The 16,538-nt window shown below is 38.3% G+C and overlaps 1 long non-coding RNA gene across 15 annotated transcripts in view; it reads left to right on the top strand.

Moving 5' to 3' along the window:
- The window catches only part of LOC102158676 (uncharacterized), a 434,799-nt gene that overhangs the window by 283,731 nt on the left and 134,530 nt on the right, over positions 1-16,538 (top strand). For 14 of the 15 annotated variants that reach the window (XR_014808243.1, XR_014808246.1, XR_014808244.1 and 11 more), the window contains one exon: positions 13,010-13,123. The exons of the other annotated variant lie outside the window; for it this stretch is intronic. This is a non-coding gene — a long non-coding RNA (uncharacterized LOC102158676). The remainder of the gene's footprint in view (positions 1-13,009; positions 13,124-16,538) is intronic. 15 annotated transcript variants of the gene reach the window in all.

Consider the following 16,538-nt stretch of genomic DNA (forward strand, 5'->3'; position numbering starts at 1 on the left):
TCATCTCTCTCCTGAACTGTTGAAAACATCTTGTAATTCGTCTTTCTGATTCCTTAGTGGCCAGTAAAGTCTATTATTCTCAGTAGAGTGATAGAAGGATTCTTTTAAAATAGGAGACAGGAATTCCCATTGTAGCTCAGCAGGTTAAGAAGCCAGCATAATATCTGTAAGGATGCAAGTTTGATCCCTAGCCTCACTCAGTGGGTTAAGGATCTGGCATTGCTGCAGGTTGTGGCATAGGTTGCATCGCAGTTGTGGCTCAGATCCAGTGTTGCTGTGGCTATAGCGTAGGCTTCACTACACTTTGACCCCTAGCCCAGGAACTTCCATATGCCATGAGTGCAGCTGTAAAAAGAAAAAAAAAAAAGAATACATATCATTAATGTCTTGATTAAACCCCTCCAGTGGCTTCCCTAAATGTGTAGAATAAACACAAAGTCTTGACCACGCTCTGTAAGGCCTGTCTCGGTCTGTCCCTCGCTCTTCCCACTAACTCCATTTTAGCCACATTCATCCGCTTGTTCCTTGAATACATCGAGCATGTTCTCCTATGGACTTGGCACTTGGGGCTTTCTCTCTCTTTTTTTAAGAATAATCACTCTCTGCACAACCAGTCTTACTCCCTCAATTTATTCAGATCTTATCCAAGTATCCTATAATCAAGAAGTCTTCCTTGACTGCCCTATTGAGGGTATCCTGATTTCATTTTATTCATAGTATTTATCTGACATTAGATGGATTGTTTGTTTATTTGCTTCTTTTTTCCTGTCATAGGAATGTAAATACCATGAGGGTAGGTTTTTGTCTGTTTTGTTGATGTAGTGTTTGCATGCCTCATAATTTCCTATTTCAATCACTACGCTACTTTCCTAGGTACCACTTTCTTTCTTTCCTTATTGAAGTATAATTGACTTACAATATTATATTAGTTTCAGAAGTACAACGTAGTAATTAGATATTTTTATATGTTACAAAATAAGCACCACTTTAAGTCTGATATTATACAAAGTGATGATACAAAGTTATTACTTATTGTTGACTATATTCCCTATGCTCTATATTATATCTCCATTACTTATTTACTTCGTGACTGGAAATTTGAACCTCTTAATCTCCTTCACCTCCTCAGTCATCCCCCCACTTTTCTCCCCTCTGGCAGTTTGTTCTCTCTGTCTCCAAGAATACATCTATAAATAGAACATCTTCTTTAACTATCTATTGATGTACACTTGGGTTGCTTCCATATTTTGACTATTATAAAGTTGCAATGAATGTAGAGGTTCACGTTTTTTAAAAATTTTATTTTGTTATTATTATAGTTGATTCAAGTTTTGTGTCAATTTCTGCTGTACAGCAGAGTGACTCTGTTATATATATATATATATATATATACATACATATATATTATTTTTAAATTAGTGGGGTTTTTTTTTGGTTTGTGTAAATATTGAGGAGTAGAATTGCTGGATCCAATGATAGTTCTAATTTTAACTTTTTGAGGGACTTCCATACTGTCATCTTAGTTTCTGTCCTAGTTTACATTCCCATCAACACTGCATGAAGGTTCCCTTTTCTCCACATCCTTGCCAATACTTGTTATTGCTTTTTTGATAAGAGCCATTCTGACAGGTGTGAGGGGATTTATCATTGTGGTTTTGATTTGCACTTTCCCAATGATTAATAATGTTGAGTATCTTTTCATGTGCTTGTTAGCCATCTGTATATCTTCTTGGGCAAATGTCTGTTCGGGCCTTCTATCCCTTTTACAATTGGGGTGCTTGTTTTTTTTGATGTTGAGTTTATGAGTTTTTTAAAAAATGTGTTTTGGATATTAACCCCTTATCGAATATGTTGTTTGCAAATATCTTCACCCATTTGGCAAGTTGGCAGCTGTTTCATTTTGTTACTAGTTTCCTTCATTGTGCAAAACCTTTTTGGTCTGATGTAGTCCCATTTGGTTTTATTTTTTTTGTTTGGCTTTTATTTCCCTTGCCTGAGAAGATATAGCCAAAAAAATATTAAGACTGATGTTTAAGAGTTTACTCCCTGTGCTTTCCTGTAGAAGTTTTATGATTCCAGGTCTTACATTTCAGTCTTTAATCCATTTGGAGTTCATTTTTGTATATGATGTGAGAAAGTAGTCCAGTTTAATTCTTTTGCATGTAATTTCCCCAAAACCATTTGTTGAAGATTGTCTTTCCCCCATTGTATACTCTTGCATCCTGTACTGCAGATTAACTGATCATGTAAGTGTACTGTGCTCTATTGTGTTCTACTGATTGTGTGTGTCTATTTTTGTACCAGTACCATACTGTTTTGATTGCTATGGTTTTGTAGTGTACTTTAAAACCTGGGAGCATGGTATTTCCAGTTTGTTGTTCTTTTTCAAGATTTTGTATATTTCATGCCTTTTGTAGTTCCATACAAATTTTAGAATTATTTGTTCCATTTCTGAAAAATGACATTGGTATTCTGATAGGGATTGCACTGAATCCATAGATTGCCTTGGGTAGTATGGTAACTTTAACAATATTAATTCTAATCCATGGGCATGGTACAAATTTCCATTTGTTCATGTTATCTTCAGTTTCTTTCATCAATGTCTTATAGGTTTCAGGGTACAAGTCTTTTAACTCCTATATTCATTCCTAGATATTTTATCCTTTTGATGCAATTATAAATGGGTTTGGTTTCTTGATTTATCTTCCTCATAGTTTGTTGTTAGTGTATATAAATGCAACTGTTTTATGTGTATTTTTTAACCTCATAGAATTAAATTATTTCTTAAGTCTTAAAGGAGATAGAAATTTGAAAACAATCACATGTTTGTAAATGGAAAATTATAAAAGTATATGGGAAGGGAACAAAGAAGTGGGGTAAAGCTCTATTAAAGGAATAAATTATAAGCACATTTCTCTCAGGTCCCCAGAACTGTTTGCTCTAGCGATGCCTCCTATACAGGCTATGTGGTTCCTTCTATTGTGATAGGTGCACTGGTAGACAGAACTGGCCCCTAGCCTAGTTGATTGCCAGGCTCTGCATTATGTTGTGGCTATTGGGCCACTGGCGGGTGAGTCTGGGTCCCTGTGTGGCTGGCTACTCAGTCCATGAGGTCCGAGGACTGATGCTGGCGTACTCATGAATAGATAAGCCTTTGGAATTTTAAGGCCAGAGGGAGGGCTGCAAAATGGCCATAGTCTGAACCTGTGTCCTTGTGCTAGAAAGGGCTCCTCAAATGGCTGCCATAATTGTCTATGTTCCCAGGGAAAGTCCCACTTGCATCCTGCCTGTCTGGGAGGCTCTCCAAGATCACAGTGGACTGATCCAGGTTTCTTTCAAATTACTGCCTCTGTTCTGCAGCCTAAAGTATGTGAAATTTTGTGCACACCTTTTAAGAGTGGATTCTCTATTTCTTACAGCCCTCTGGCTCTCTTGTATGCAAGCCTGACTGGCTCTAGGGAGCTTCTTCTCTTATTGAAAGCCTCCCAGGCTGGGGAGCTTTATGTGGGACTCAGATTCCTTGCTCCTTGGGGAAAACCTTTGCAATTATGATTATCCTGCTAAATCCTACCAGGGGTATGAGTCTTGACTATACCACATCTCTGCCTCTCCTACCTATCTCATTGTAATATCTTCTTTATGTCTTTAGCTGTGGCAAATATTTTCTGCTGCTAGTCTTCAGATCATTCTCATAAATAAATATGCTCTTTAAATAGTTGTGGTATTGGTGTGCCTATTGGAGGAAGTGAGCTCAGCGTCTTCTTGCTCTACCATCTTCATCACACCATCCTATGTAACAATCTCATGTCATTGTTCTCTTCTCAAACCCCCAGTGGACTGCTATCCTCTTCCCTCTTCCTTTTCTTCATGACTTTGATTCTAGGTTCATTGAGAAAGTAGAACTTTTACATACTTTCACCACAGCATCTACCAAAAAAACCACACTTTTCTTCCTTTAATATAGTTGTGCATTCATGATTTTATCAGATGCTAGCCCTTCCCCTGGTGCACTGGATCCATCCTCTCTTACCTACTTGATGGCTTGCCTCTAGCAATTAAACTCACTCCTGAATCCCTAATATATCTGGACCCACCACTCACTCTCTCTCCTGGATCTTTCCTATCAGGAAATAAGCAAGGTGTTAGATGTTTCGTTTTCAAAAATAATCCTCCTTTATCCCACACCCTCCTCCAGCTACCTCCTGTTTCTTTGCTTCCTGTATAGCAAAAGTATATACTTGCTCCTAACTTTGTCTTCTTTGGAAAAGCAATTTGAAAATGAAACCAAGTATTCAGTTTTAGTGGATATTGGGTGAAGTCAGGAAATTACATTATATGTTTTTAAGACTCCCTTGGTGAGTGTGTTCAGCATTGCAAACTATTAATTTAAGCTTTTGTGTTAGGAACTATTACTAACTGAAGATGACCGTAAATGAAAATGAAACTCTCTGATTTTACTGTCAATACAACAAAGCATTTTATTTATAAGACATTTTTTAATTTACCCGAAACATGGTCATGATGGGAAAGGTAGTATACCTATTATTTCCCTGTTTATTTGACTGTCACAGAAATCTGGAATGAGTAATGGGAAATCTTACCATTAACTTTGTCTCTATAGGCTTATACGTGCCTTTTCCAGCCTTGTTGATGTGGGAAGCAGGCAGCATATGAGGTGGGAGGAAGAGGTTGAAAGGTTGTAGGACTACTTGCTAACCATTTTCCAGACATAGATGAATAAGAACCATACATATTCTAGTAAAATTTTCATACTATTTAACACCCTGTCTTTCATGTGGTAGTTGTTCAGCACATATGTGTTGAATAAATAAAAATAGGAATCTGATCATGTCTACAGGCATCTCCATGCTTGCAATTCCAGAAGCTCTTAAGAAGTTTATGACATCCAGCTAAAGATGGCTAAAAAGAAGGATAAATCTTACACTCTAGTTCCTTTTACAATCATTCATCCATTTATTCACTCACCCAACAAATAGTTATTGAAATATTTTTCACATGCCGGGCACTGGGATTGGTGCAGTGGATGCAGATTTGGTGTCCAATTAGAAGTTTTATTCTAGTATGATTATGATCCAGGCAGAGTCTGATCCACTGGTCTCTGGATATGTTGTTTTATGAAAATCATTTCCTTGGTTGGTGCCTCAGTGTCTCCACAAGAAAAGAGTATATATGTCCATGGATTGCAATGAGGATTACATAAGGAATCATAAAATACTGTTTATACACCATGAAGGATAGCATAAGCCTTACTTATTACTGTAACCATTCACCCACTGCATTAAAAAAAAAGTAACTTAGAGAGAGCAAATTGAAAGGCTAAGTTAAATTGTTTTGCTGTCAAATGAGGCTTGAAAAGTGCTAGTTGTCACTCTTTCCCTGTCAGAGGGGACGTTTTAGATTTTCTCCATGAAAGTTGATTGTTGTGAATAAAAGGCTTACTTCCTACTTGAACTATCAAGTGCAAGGGCCATTACCTGTTATCAATCAAGTGGGTCTTGCTAGGCTCAAAGTGCTATGGGGCAGAGTGCCATTGGGGTTCTTAAAACCTTAGCCGCTTTGCTGGATGTAGATAGCTCCCAAACAAAATAAGCTGGTAATCTAACACTGTCTTTAATCACTAGGTTTCTTTGGGTTGGGACATTTCTCTGGTGTCCAGGTCCCAGTAGCAAATCACTTAATTAAAGTCCCCAAGAAAATAAGAAACGCTATGAACTACCACCAAAGGACCATGTTTTTTTGTTCTTTTGTTTTCCTTTAATGAACACTCTCATGTTGTCTTCAGAGAGGTTGATAACTTTAGAAATTAAGAGGACCATAGAGGTTATCCAGGTATAGGACTCCTAAAGGCCAGTCTTTAGCTCAGGCTTGGTCATGACAGCATTTACATCCATCTCATCAGCTGAATATATCCATTTTAAAGGATTATCCCTTATTCTTTCATGAAATGAGAGGTTGAAACTGATAATAGTGGGGTAATTTTCACACACACACCCCACCTCCCCCACACATATAGTCTTTGAAATCACAGATTCTGGGAATCAGCTTTATGAAGGGGGGAAATAAAACTCTGTTGAAACTCAAGTGATAGGATTTCGCTAAAATGACGTAGTTCTTGTTTAAAGCACAGGTGTCAACCTCAGATCTACTGACGAATAGTTTAGTTCTGACTTGCATGTAATGAGAGAAGTGGTTTTCACATGTTAGAGACCTTGCCACTTTCAGAGAAATTTGGCTAATGCAGAGCCAGTGTGACTTGCTGTTGTCTTGTATTTTGGCTGAAGGACCGTTTCTGTATACCATCAGTGCCCCTGCCTTTGCCACTCATTCACCCTTTAAAAAAAGCCCTCAACATTACCAAGAAGGGCTTTACAGCATATAGGGAGGAAATTGTGATGTGTTAGGTCTTGGGCTCAATTCTGCTTTGTTATTGGCAGTGTCACGTAATATCTTGAACTAATCTCGTTATCTGTAAAGCCCTTCTCTACCTGCTAAGTTTCATCCAAGGTTAAAAAGAAAATACACAGATGAAAATGCTTGGTGAATTGTATTATGTTTAATAGGTTGAAAAAAATGTTATTTATGGTAAAAACTAAAAGTTGCTGCCTTTCATTTGACAATAGGCCTACCCCTTGTGGGTGGTAGAGAGACTCACATTGTGTGTGGATCGATGTTGGCAGGAGAAAGAGGAGACTGTACTTGTAGGAACCTCAGAGCAAGCGCCTCCTTAAGTTTTATATTTTAGGCATCTTCTTGCCTCACCCTGTTCCCGGCCCTGAGTTTTCTTGGTTGATATGGTTCTCTCTCATCAACAGAGGGCAAGTCCCAGAGAGGACTTCAGCTCAGAGCATCAACTGCCAACATTTCTAGAAGATAAGGGAATGTGTGCCGTAGTCCTGGAAGGGGGGTCTGAGCCACACACCACAACAGCACTAAACCACCATGGAGAGGTTTTGGCAATCTTTTCTGAAGTTAAGATGCACCTACTCCATGACCTGTATGTCCTGTAAGTCCATTCTTTATATTTCCAAGAGCAATGAAAACAAATTTCCAGAAAAAACCAAAAACAAAAACAAAAACACCCACCTTGCTGTCTATAGCAGCTCCAAACTGGAGCAACCCTTTTGTTTAGCAAAAGGTAAATGGATTCTCAGCAGTGAATGAGTTTCATGGTTAAGTGTCTCACATACACTGCTGAGGCAAAAAATGTGGGTAAGCATATGTTCTGTATGATTCAATTTATATGAGGTTCTAAAATAGGCAAAAACTGCTTGATTATAGAAAACAAAATTTAGAATGACTATCTGACATGGGAGATTGCCTCGTGAAAGGGCATGTGAGGCTTTCTGGGCAATGGGAATGTTTTATATATATATATATATTTTTTTTTGTCTTTTTGCTATTTCTTTGGGCCGCTCCCGCGGCATATGGAGGTTCCCAGGCTAGGGGTCGAATCGGAACTGTAGCCACCGGCCTACGCCAGAGCCACAGCAACGCGGGATCCGAGCCGCGTCTGCAACCTACACCACAGCTCACGGCAACACTGGATCGTTAACCCACTGAGCAAGGGCAGGGACCGAACCCACAACCTCATGGTTCCTAGTCGGATTCGTTAACCACTGCGCCACGACGGGAACTCCGAATGTTTTATATTTTGACAGAAATGTCAATTACACGGGAACACATTTGTCAAAACTCACCCTATTATGTCTTCCCATTGTACATTTGCTAAATATATATCAGATCCCCCCCCCCCCCAAAAAAAAGCCACTCAAGGGAGCTCCTGTTGTGGCTAAGCAGTAATGAACCCAAATAGTATCCATGAAGATTCGGGTTGATTTCTGGCCTCACTCAGTGTGTTAAGGATCTGGCATTGTCGTGAGCTGTGGAGTAGGTCTCAGAGGCGGCTTGGATCCTGCATTGTTGTGGCTGTGGTGTAGGCTGGCAGCTGCAGCTCTGGTTTGACCCCTAGCCTGGGAATGTCTATACTCTGCACGTGTGGGCCTAAAAATAAAAGTAAAAAAAAGGCCACTCATTTATTTTTGTCTAATTGGGAAAATGCAAATGTTTAAGGCTTAGGAACTGGTTAAGGGGTTATTATTCACATAAAAAAGGACTTTAAACCATTTGTCACCCTATTAGAGCATAGACATTACAGGGAGGCTACTGGCCTCAGGTAAAAAAATAAATATTGACTACAGAGGAAATAGGGCATATGGACTGAAAGAGATATTACAGGACCAAGGAAATAAAGAAGGATACTGTCCCCCTGTTAGTAAGAAACCAGTTTAGACAATTTAAAGGATGCCTCTGTATGGCACCTAATTTCCTGAAGTACAATCTATACCAAATCAGTATTTAAACTTTTAGCAGTTGTAGATGATCATGGAAATGCGAAGTCTGCTTACATTGTGGTAAAGGCCTAGATGCCAAAAGTCACACCTTGGCATAATAAAGTTCCATAGAACTTGGGCAATTATGTGAAGGATTTCAGAACAAGCTGGATGATGGTCATGAACTCTTTCTGCTTTCCTTTTCTTTTCTTTTTCTTTCTTTCTTTTTTTTTTTTTTTTTTAAGGGCTGCACTTGCGGCACATGGAAGTTCCCAGGCTAGGGGTCGAGTCAGAGCTGTAGCTGCTGGCCTACACCACAGCCATAGCAATGCAGGATCCGAGCCACGTCCACAACCTATACCATGCCTCACAGAAACAACAGTTCGCTGACCCACTGAGTGAGGCCAGGGATTGAACCCACATCCTCTTGGACACTAGTCAGATTCGTTTCCACTGCACCACAATGGGAACTCCTGGTGATAAACTCTTTTTTGCTCTAAGCAGGTAGTTTTTAAAACCAGTACAATTATTATTGTTTAAAATATGTCATATGTAATTTTCTTAAGTTAACCACATAGGAAACAATATATAGTTCTATTCTCAGGAATGTCACCAATCAATAATCCCTATTTATTCTAGTAAAGTTGGAGAACAAAATCATATAACAGCATCCCTTATAGAATGTCACTTAACATGGCTTATTTTTGCCTGCATTTATTCATTGGTCTTGCTCTGTGTTTTAAAGAATGTTAATTTAATAAAGTCAAAACCAACCAAAATGAGAATGTTGTATAAAATTTCCCAGATTTCATCAGGTTCTCATCCCACAGAGTGTCCTGTTTATTTCCTGCTGTTAGTGCCTCTGAGAGTTTTTCTCAGAGTAACCGTGACTGTTTGTATGTTCTGTGGATAAATTGGGGGATGGGGGAAAGGTGATGATTTGTCTAAAAGCTATGTGCAAAAATGGGCCCCAACTTTAATAAGCACTAGATTTCTGATTGCTCAATGGTCTGTTCCATTGGAAAAAGTCTATCTTCCACAAATCTTTCCTTGCTAATGATGTCAGAAATTTTGATTTTCTTTCTGATCATTAATTCATTCAAACTTTTATACTTGGGATATTTATTTGGCACCTACTGCAGGTCTCATATCAGCATTTGATGGTATACAGACAAATAAGTCACCACTGACACAATTCAAGGCATTTACATTCTATTAGAGGAGAGAAATCTGAACACAAGGAAAGTAACACGATGTTAATTTCTTTGAGCACGTTTCTGCTGGAAAAATAATGTTGGAGTGAAAAACACAAGTAATATTTTGGTGTGAGTTGGGAAATGGTCTGATGTAAAGCTTAACACCTACATCATTCATTCTTTTATTTCCATCCCCAGTTAATTAGTAGCATGGATTATGGATGAGTTAGTATTTACCCCTCTTCCTTCACCCTCAATCTTTTCTTGCAGCTTTCTTAACTAGTTTTGAAAAATAGAACACATACTCAAATCAAACTTTGCTGCTGAGTTTGATTAAGTGCAAACACTATTATTTTCATGCTTGGCCCATAAAGTTGGCAAAATCTCTGCATGTCATGAACTCTCGAATAACCTATGCCTTGCCACCCAATTTTAGGAGAGCGACATCAAGGGGCATTTTCCCACCAGTCTTCATCTACACCACAGTTACTTTCTTAATACAGAGATCCCACCATTTCTGGTGCTCCATCGTCCATCTTTAAGGAATCCAGCTGCTTTATCAGTAGCTGCTGGTCTGCCTTTCAGTGCCTTTCAGTGCCTGTATTACTTATTCCGAAATTCTCAGGTTGCATACTCTGAGACTTTCTCTTACTTAACCAGAGAAGGAAAGTTTATTTCTTTAAGCTCTCAGTTTTCATTGTTCTTTCTTTCTCTTGGATGTCTCCCAGTTTATGCCTTTACTTCAGGCATAGGGTTATTATTAGCCTTCAGTGGAGGTTGCTGATTTATTGAACCTTCAGTTCTTCCCATAGCACATTTGATAAAAATAATAATTGCAATCAATCAGGTTCAGGCTATGTGCCAGGGATTGGCTAGTTGTTTTACATACAATATAGGTAGCCTTACCAATAATCCTGCAAGGTAGGCATAATATTATCCTGGTCTAACAGCAAGGAAATGAGACTCAGAGAGGTTAAATAACTTGTCACAAAATGAACAAATAGAGAACCTAGATGGAAATCCAGATCTCTTGACTCCAAATATTAGACTTTTCCCAGGTTACCATTCTGCTTTTTCTTGGGGAACAGTGCCAGGAACTTGTTCAGTATTTAATACCTGTTTTTTAAATCAATGCATAAGTGAACATATGGAATCTCCTATATGCTTTCTGCTAGAATACAACACTAACAATATTTATAATTGTATTAATGAACAATTCATAATTGTTATCTGCTCATAAGCAACTAGAAAGACTGAACAATATACGTAATTCACCTGTTTTCAGACATTGGACAACAGGGAATTGTGCTCCATGAGAGAAGATAAGCAAATGAGGTGGCCCCCACAATCAATTCAGCTTTCAGCCAGGAGGCATTTTCTGAAATGTGGGTCAGGTAGAGGGAACCCAAGCAAAGTTTCACTGAGTTGAGGAAACAGATGTCTAGGGGAGGGCAAAGTGACTTGAATGGTAGGGCTGAGTACCATAGAGGAAGGAGGTAAGCCCAGAAAGAGATCCAATAAAATTCATGGGGGTCCTTTTGAGTCTGGCTGAATACTATCTTGTGCATGTGCAGAGGGGGACTCTCTGAGGTCAAGCAAAGAACAAATATCTGGCAAAAAATATGTAGCAAGGAGGTCTAAGCAAACAACTCCTAGAGCCCTAAAAGGTCTGGGAGTTCTAAATGCCAGAATGCAGAGGCCATGTTGAATACCTGGGCTATTTTGCAGAGACCCAAGAAAGTTCACACTATAGTAACAGATTACTCTAGGCTTATCTTAACCAAGTTTAAAAATAAGGCTTGAAAGTGTCAAGCTGATTCACAAGCAAATTAAATGTCCGACAACACAAAATTTCACACTCTTTAAAGGGAGACAATAAAAGCCAAATATTTAATGATGTAAAGCTTATAGTGTCTGGCATCCAATAAAATTTTACTAGACATACAAAGTTAAAAAAAATATCACCCATAACTAGAAGAAAAGTCAATCTGTAGAAACAAGTCCAGGGGAGTCCTCCTGTGGCTCAGTGGGTTAAGGATCCAGCATTTTCACTGCAGCAGCTTATGTCACTGCTGTGGTATGGATTTGATCCCTGGCCTAGTATATTCCACATGGCACAGGCATGGCCAAAAAAATGAAATAAAATAAAAATATGCACAAAAATCACAGAAATAATTGTATTAGCAGATAAAAACTAAGCTATTATAAATATTTAAAGAATAATAGAAATAATAGAAACATATGAGTCAAGGGTATAAAGAAAATTGAATAGAAATTTGAGTGATAAAAATGAAATACTGTTAAATAAAATACCTACTGAATGGTCTTAATAATAGAACAAGAGATAAGAAAACATAAAGTAATTTAATATTCATGTAATTAGGGACCCTGACAGTATGGCAGATGGTGGTAGAAAAATTATTCAAAGAAATAAATGCCTAAATGTTCCAATAATCTCAACAGGAAGGATAAACACACATGAAAGGAAAAAGCACTGAGGCATGTGATAGCCAAATTGCTAAAAACTTACAATAAAGAGAAAATGTTAAAAGCAGACAGGGAAAAAGATACCTTACATACAAATAGAATGTCTACCAAATTCTTGTCAGGAACAATGCAAGACAGAAGACAGTGGAGCAACTTCTTTAATGTGTGAAAGAAAAAAGGTTGTCAAATTACATTTGTACATCTAGAAAAAATAATATATCCTTCATAAATGGAAGGCAATGTGACTTCCAGTTTCTATTCTTATATGTAAAAACCTTGAAAGTCACTATTTCCATTTTATAAGAAAAAAAAGCTTAACAAACTAAAAATGCACAACTTATCTTAGACTGATGAGAGAACTGAAGTCACAAGGTAAGCTGCCACCCTGAAAACTGGAGAGACAGGTGAATACAAAGAATCTAGCTTATTAGTAAAAGCAGCCCAGGAGTGGAAAGCTGCAGCTGGAGCCCCTACCAATTACACCATATCAGCTGGGCTCCTCTCTAATAATAGAGGATTACAATTAAAAGACTTGTAAAACTCAGACCCTATTTAAGAAGGAGTCTCCAAGGAAATCTAATAGAAGAGAGGCAAAAGCAGGTATCAGAGGAAATTTAGCTTCTGACATCTACAGCAAATAGTAAGCACAGCCTAACTCCTAGCCAGATAAACATTAAATCTCACATTCAAGACCTATTTATTTCATTTCCTTTTACTTGACCCATCATGTCTGGCTATCCACAAAAAATTAGAAGAGACATTAAAAGGCAAAAAACACAGTCTGAGGAGAGAAAGCAAATGCCAGAACTAGACTCAGATATGGCAGAGATTTTCAAATGATCAGACTGGGAATTTCAAGATAACTGATTAAAATGCTACAGACACTAATGGAGAGAGTAACCAACTTTCAAAATTGAAAGGCAAAATAAACACATTTTCAAACAAGCAAAAGATGACAGAATATGTTACTTGCAGGCCTGCATGATGAAAAGTGTCGTAGAGAGTTCTTGAGTCTGAAGGCCAATGATATCAGATGGAAAGTGGGATCTACAACATGAAAGAATGGCGTTGGAAATGATAAATATATGGGTAAGTGTAAAATATGTTTTATTATTTAAAAATACCTTTGAGAACATAGATTCTCTAGTATGAAAAGTAGAAATAGTGTATTATGAAATTTGTAACATATATGCAGAGATAAAATATGAATATCACATGGGAGAAGAAGGAGAAATGAAAATACAATTGACTCTTGAACAACATGGGTTTGAACTGTGAAGATCCACTTCTAAGCAAATTTTTTTTTCAGTAGTAAATGCAGCAGTGCTATGTGATCCAAGGCTGATTGAATCCATGATAACAAAACAGTGGATACAGAGGCACCACGGCCACACCTTTCATAAAATCATATATTCCATGAATGTCAAATCACATTGATCTAAATTTAGTGTTCACCGTTTCCTCTCATTTTGTTCAGGGCTAGTTTTAGAAGATGCCACACCAAGATTTAGAAGGGCTAACAGTGATGGGAAATAGCAATAAGTGACTTTTGAGTCTCTCCATCAGAGTGCCTGTCAAGAGCAAAGGAATAGAGATAGATATAGAATATAGAATAAACAACCCATTATGGAAACAAACATTGAAGGAGTTATATCTGTGTTTTTTCTTGCATTTGCTGTGTGTGTGTGTGTGTGTGTGTGTGTGTGTGTGAATATTTATATATATATATATATATATATTTTCACATACATGAGGGGGGCACAATTCTTTTTTTTTCTGGTATGAGGAGTATTGGTGGTAGTTGACTTTCTATTTAGCGGGGTTTTTTTTTGTCTTTTTGGGGCTTCATCCACAGCATATGGAAGTTCCCAGTCTAGAGGTCGAATTGGAGGTGCACCTGCTGGCCTATGCCACAGCCACACCAATGCCAGATCCGAGCCACATCTGCAACCTGTCCACAGCTTGTGAAAACACCAGATCCTTAAACCTGCTGAGCAAGGCCAGGGATTAAACCCATATCCTCATAAATATTAGTCGAATTCTTAACCCACTGAGCCACAACAGGAACTCTATTTAGTTTCAAGGTTATTGCATTTCCAGTTGGAATTGACCCATGGCTATGGAAGTTGGTGAGGCTTTATCCTCCAGTTTTTGAAAAGATGAGAGGATCTTTGTATTAAGAAGTTCATCATATTAGGCAGAATTATGATTCTGCTATTGTTGGAAGTTAAGTGTGTCTAAAGGGTGAGAGCGGATCTGGGTTGCCAAAGGGTTGCAACAAGCTGATCAATTGCCTTTTGCTTCCAAGTTTGTCATGCTCAGGCCTGTACCACAATGGGCTAGACTTCTGCAAGCAACACTTGCCAAATTCCCTTGATGGCCTTCCTTGTCTATTTAACCAGTGGGAGGTATTAGATTGTAAAGCAGGAGTATAAGTGGAGAAACGAGATAGGTAGGGGGAAGGTCATTGCTCTGCTTCTGCTTCTGATGTTATCTCTGGTAGAAATGTGAATGTGGGATTCATGGACACAAACTATTGCATTTGGAGTGGATAAGCAATGAGATCCTGCTGCATGGCACAGGGAACTATACCTAGTCACTTATGATGGTACATGATGGAGGATAATGTGAGAAAAAGAATATATATATGTGTGTGTGTGTGTGTGTGTGTAGGTCTCTTTGCTGTATAGCAGAAATTGACAGAACACTGTAAACCAACTATAATGGAAAAAAAAACATTAAAAAAAAAAAGAAAAGAAATGGGCATCTGTACCCTGTAGCTGCCTTCAGTAGATCTAGAGGAAGTAAATCTTGTGGGCAATTGCCAGTGACTGACTGCCAGGGGCTGTGAGTTTCAGTGCTATCAGCAGGTCAGGTCATGGTGGCTGCAGCTGCAGAGGCAGTAGCTGCAGACTCACTGGCTCACTCAGTAGTTGCTTGGTCTGCAGTGGGTGTGCTAGGCTCTGCTGATATTACTTGCTTCCTTTGATTCTTCCACCCCTATGGGTAGTAGCAGCTTCCTGCAGTCCCTAAACTCTGTTCTTATTTACCTCCCCCATTTGGCTTCCTTTGCCTTGTATTATTTCCACCCTCCACCCCCACCCCTCCTCCCCATGATTTGAAAGCACTAGTGTGGTTCTGATTTTCCTGAGGAGACGCTGACTGATATAGGGGACTTGAGATGTTTAAGCAGATGGACGCTCCTTCTAAAGCATTTCCTAATATCTGCACAGTGGGATAGATCAACTTGTGAGGTACTTTGCACACACTTGTCTCCTTGGCCAGGTCTCCCCTGTTCCAGCTTCCCCCACCCCTGATCTTTGAGCATGTTCAAACAAATAACACATGCCTAGCATCAAAATGTTGTGGCTGGGATGCATTTATTAGGTATTGAGGTGGTTTATATGACATTAAATGTCCCTTCTAACATTTTAAAACATTGATTTCCACCCTGGGGATCAGTGTAAGAGGCTATAGATTTTTTTTGAAAGGGACCCATGGACACAAGAATTTGTATGCTTAAAAAAATGTCTAGCATCTCAGAGTCATCATTTTTTAAATAGGAATGCATTATACAGTTAGGATTAGTAAAATACAAATTATATACGAATGAATACACAGTTTCTTTTACGACTGTAGTTTAAAACACTAGCATAAACTAATATCACTACTTTTCTCATTTTGGCAGGGAGTAGATCCACAAATTCTGCCATGTTTAAAAAGGGGCTCTTTTACCTGAAAGGGTTGGAAACCATAAGACTTGAGCTCTGACTTTCAAACACGGCCTTGATTCAAATTCAAGTGCCTCTATTTCGAGGTTCTAAATCCTTCAGTGTTTGGAGGAGAATTTTCTGGGACCCGTCTTTGATTAACAAGATTCTACTTATTTAAACTATAGTATTGCTAAGTAACTTAGATTTAATGTGCTTAAGTCATTTGGGAATTCCATAACAGATGAGCTTTTGTTGGCAAGACAATTGATTTTATGAACAAGTGTAGTTTTTGTTTCCTTCTCCAAAGGAAATTTTAATTCTCCCCTAAGAAGCCTGGGAGAAATCTTTGAGATTAGCAGCAAAATATGACTCTAAGATGAGTTGAAGATACAGTTTTTTATTCCTCCCCCACTGTCAATACAAATCCTGCCATTTTATGTTAGATTAACTAGCATGGCTATTTCTGTCATAAAAATAACTAGTGACAATGTATTATTTTTGAAATATGGGAAATTAATGTTTATTGGTGGCCTACAAAACTATGATGATGAACCAGGCCACACATACACAAACACACATATAGATAGATACATACACACATAATTTTGCTTAACAGAGGCTCCAACAATTTGGCCAGGGCTAGATTGTTAATAGCAGAAGCAAGATTTAAATAGTTTTTTTTGTTTGGTTAAGAGCTAGATTTGACATAGAATGTCTGGGTTTGGTCCATCAGTAGTTACCTGTGGGACCTTGGTATGACCACCATCTCTGGCCTCAGTTTCCTCATCTGT

This window comes from Sus scrofa, chromosome 6 (genome assembly GCF_054392235.1).
Source record: "Sus scrofa isolate SSC_HxYL_T2T_F1_AM1 chromosome 6, Sscrofa_HxYL_maternal_Yorkshire_Landrace_v2.0, whole genome shotgun sequence".
Lineage (NCBI taxonomy): Eukaryota > Metazoa > Chordata > Mammalia > Artiodactyla > Suidae > Sus > Sus scrofa.